The sequence below is a fragment of the Papaver somniferum genome, chromosome 5, assembly GCF_003573695.1.
Source record: "Papaver somniferum cultivar HN1 chromosome 5, ASM357369v1, whole genome shotgun sequence".
Taxonomy (NCBI): domain Eukaryota; kingdom Viridiplantae; phylum Streptophyta; class Magnoliopsida; order Ranunculales; family Papaveraceae; genus Papaver; species Papaver somniferum.
Window position 1 is genome coordinate 149,615,833 of NC_039362.1, and position 4,271 is coordinate 149,620,103.

Consider the following 4,271-nt stretch of genomic DNA (forward strand, 5'->3'; position numbering starts at 1 on the left):
AAATAGATATATTGGAAACAATAATAGTAACATTTGGATAACGGATATAACATTAAGTTATTTTTAAAGAGTACATGAACTTAAAATTTATACGGTTGTACAATAAAGTTAAAATATCAAATATTATAAATTGACATGAATCGAATTTAGATTATTTGTATTGATAAAATAAATAAATAATAAATGAAAATAGAATAAATTTTTGATGACTAAAATGCTTAAAATTATGTGAACTATTTAAATATTTTATGAAGTAAATTTATAAGACTTCCACCGATTGCGATAAAAATTTAGGGACTAATTAATTCTAATAAACTAATACTTAGTTAATCCAACACTGGGGAATAGTGAGGTTGGTAATTCTTGTGTGTTCCTGTGATACTTGTTATGTAGGTAAGCATTGTCAGGCGTCGCGAACCTAGACAGGGAAACTACATTCTTGTATCACTAGACATAGAAAGGAGACTTGCTTCTTTTAGCGGACTGATTGATCCCAAATTATACTTAGAAACTTATTTATAGAGTATTTTCTCTTGTAATTAGAAATAGTAACTTATTGAAATGGAAATTAGTATTTTGAACCTAGAGCCACAAATTTTAGTTGTAGAAAGCCATATAGGTTTGTGCTTTGTTTCTTATTGTTTGCGCTTAGACAAGAGATAAGATTATTGTATAAGGTGGAGAGTTTTTGAAGACCAGAAGGATAGTTTGATTTTCTAGGACGAAAATGAATAAGGTGGGGAGAATGTAAGGACCCTCAAGCTCGTCAACGCTATTAGACTAATCAAGAGACGATTTAGCCGCTAATTACTCGATTAGTGTACCCCGAAGGCTCATTATTAGAAATTAATCTAACAACGATCTAGATACGAAACTAGTACCATCAGTTAGATCTCGAAAAGTTATGTGAGGTGGACTACTCGAACGTCTCATTCGGATACCGGACGAAGAAGATATCATTGGATTAGTATGAAGGGTACAATTGCCATTTCACGAATAAATGCTTTTATTGCAAGACAGACACGTTGTGTGTGCCATTATCGAAGCAAGTGGTGTCTAGTAAACCCCTTGGTCTTATCATCTACACTAGATCGAGGAAATCATTCATTTTCCTCTCTTTTTCTTCTTTCTTTATTTCTTCCTCCTCCTTTTTCTTCTTCTTTCTTCTTCACTGTCCGTAGCCTCTGGGGAATTGAGGGGTGAAATGGTTGTTCTGTGATCATTAGAAGGTGGAGAAGATCGTGTATTAGTCAGTGGTGATGGTGTTCGTAATTGATTCAGAATCGAAGTAGGAAGTGAATTAGAAGTTAGGGTTTCTGGGTTTTTATTTTGATTGAAGATTAATGAGAAATTGAAGATGGTTTTGAGTTGTTGATGTATGAATAACTGCGGGGTTGTGGTTTAAATCACGAGGAGAAGAAGGGATAATGATCTGTTGATGAAGATCGAGAAAGTTAGGGTTTATCAGAGAATTGAATTGGAGTTCGATTGAGCGATGATTAAGAAGAATTAGACGGAATCTTAGTTGGGTTTATTTGAATTGAAATCTATATTTGTATTCTTCATGGAATTAGAAGATGAAATTGATGTTGTGGAAGAATGATTTGAGATGGGTATTGATCGTTAGAGTGAATTAGAGTCAAGGATGAAGAGTAACTCGGGATTGAGGAAGATTAGGCTTTATGTTCTCTCGAAATTTGAGAATCAGTGATGGGTTGAAGAATTAGGGTATGGTATGAGTTGTGCTGATGAGTTCTGGGTAGTCTGGAGATGTGTTGGTGAATCAAAACCAAGGTGAGAAGCAGAATCTGATGCAGTTGCTTGAGGAAAATTACTTTGAGGACAAGAATACTGCTCTGATTATAATTAGAATTGCAAGTGGTGGTGGTCTGGTAAGGTATAGAGCTGGAGATGGCAGCAAATAACTGTACAAGAACATATAGTTTGAGTTGAGTGTTAGGTAGTGTGTTAACTGAGTTTCAGTTGAAGTTGATTTTACTGATTGGGACTCAGTTTGGTTTTACAAGGTTGGTGTTAAAATGGGAAGTGAATCTGGTTTGGTGGTGCTGAAATGGATATTGCAAATTGAACCAGCGTGTGTTGCAAATAAAGAAGATGTTTACACTAGAGTTGAATTGTCGGAACTACCGTTAGTAGTAGTAAATGAATGCACTGTAAGTGGTAGAATGAATGTCTTTAGTGTGGTGGTTTCAGTGAAGGCTTGCTTAGAGCTGTAATTACAGGTAATCTGTATCTGAATTTATAGTGAGTTTGATCTCAAATGAAGTGCAGATGGAGTCTTAATGTTATGGAGTGAGAGATGTAATTTGTTGGTAGCAATATAACTGAAGTTGTGGGTGGGGTTGATCTATGTTGTGTGAGTTGCAGTGAAAGGGTTTATAAGTGGATTGATCTGAGATTGAGCTTAGTTTGATAGTGATGATAGAATTGTAGTTCGTGCTAGCAGTGAAAGCTTGCAACTTCTGCTGTTGCAGGTAGGCTTTGTTACTTCTGTAATTCAATTTTAAGTTATAATTTGAATGAATGAATGAATTGATTCAATGATTAGATTGAAGTTCAACTTGAGTAGAGTTGTAGAGTTAGAGTTGCAGTTGTGTAAGTAGAACCCTTAGTCTGACTGACTGAGATTATTCAGCCTTGTTTAGCTGACTCAGTTAATCTGACTGAGTCGGTTATGTTGACTCACTGAGTTACCTGTCTTGACCTGAGATGACTCAGTTGACCGATTTAGTCTTCGGCCTTTGACCAGGACCAGACCTTGACATGTTGACCTGACTTTTAGACGTTGACCATCAGTTGACCCCATGGACTGTTAGTGACCATTAGTTGACCTTAGTGAACCAGGCCTTGTGTAATGGGTATGTTTAATGATTTTGGGCTTAGGTATAGTTTTCTTATTTTGATGTATTAGACCCTTATGGTCTGAATTGGACTTTGACTTCTTCTACAAAGTTGTAGATATTCATTTGGCTTAGCTAATGTACTATAGAATCAACCTAATACAATTAGTAAACCTTAGTTTTGCTAAAGATAGAGAATGAAAGGATGTAAAGTCATAATTAGACTTAGAACCATTAGTTAGACTTGTATGATTCTTGTATGAGCCATTTTGGCTGGTTTCTTAGATTTCTTGTGTGATTAACAGTTAGTCTATATTAACAACGATCAATTCAAAGGATGAACCAGTGGATCATGGATCTCGAGGTAGACGTGGCTTGTCATTAAAAGAGGTGAGAGTACATTTGACTCTTTGGTAACCATTATTGTTTTCCTTTACAACAGTTTATGTTTAACAAACTCATGTATTTCTGTTTGTGCGTTCTATGCATTGTTTAACTTGTTATACGATAATTCTGTTGATTCTGTTAATCTTTCCATGGTTTGGAAAGGACCTGTAATGTGTTGTGGTCAATATGAATTTTTATGGGAAATAAGAATTTCCATGTGTGGTATATAGGATACGCTCCTTCACATTTATACCTAGAGATTTTATGATATATTGGTCGACAGTTTGCGAGTTCGGAATTGTCGACATCCATATTTACGATTAGGTGTGGATTTGCGAGTTCGGAATTGCACAACCATAGTATATATTGTTTGAAGAAGGAGTTTGTCCATATACATGTTTGTTTACTTCTGTGAGGATATTCTCTTTCACATTTATATCTACATGAATTCAGCTTTTATGCTTATATCTGTCGACAGTTTGCGAGTTCGGAATTTTCGACATCCATATTTACGATTAGGTGTGGATTTGCGAGTTCGGAATTGCACAACCATAGTATACATTGTTTGAAGAAAGAGCTTGTCCATATTCGTGTTTGTGTATCTCAGTGACTTGGTCACTATTTAATGTCTGGGAAAAACATTATTGTTATTCTTAATCTTGTTGATGATTACTTAGAATTTAATGTTAATTATTCTCATTTTCAGCTTTCAGAGACAGATCAGAGTTGCGCAGCGAAAGCCACAAGTATTGACTCCGTTAATTAGTTAACTTCTGCTATGTTTATTATGTTGTCTACTGTATTTGTAAACCAATTGACTATTGTATATGTATCATTTGAGAGAAGTTCATGTATATATATTCTGAGCGGGGCTAGTTCTGGGATAAATTTTTTAGCAGATTTCTTAATTGAATGTTTAAGTATTTGAATTAGATTCGTGGTGCCTCTTTATTTAGTTAATCTCTTGGATTAGTCAGCTGCTAGTTTAGGGGGCGCTACAATGTTGGTATCAGAGCTCACTAT

General features: G+C 35.1%; 1 long non-coding RNA gene across 2 annotated transcripts; it reads left to right on the forward strand.

Annotated features, from left to right (window-relative positions):
- Nucleotides 1–1,058: 1,058 nt before the first annotated feature.
- Nucleotides 1,059–3,975, forward strand: LOC113283172. 2 transcript variants are annotated; one of them, XR_003327373.1, is made up of 3 exons: nucleotides 1,059–2,495; nucleotides 3,167–3,251; nucleotides 3,955–3,975. It is a non-coding gene; the product is annotated as an uncharacterized LOC113283172 (long non-coding RNA). The 2 variants fall into 2 exon arrangements; XR_003327374.1 differs by lacking the exon at nucleotides 3,955–3,975 and having other exon boundaries at nucleotides 3,167–3,452.
- Nucleotides 3,976–4,271: the final 296 nt, after the last annotated feature.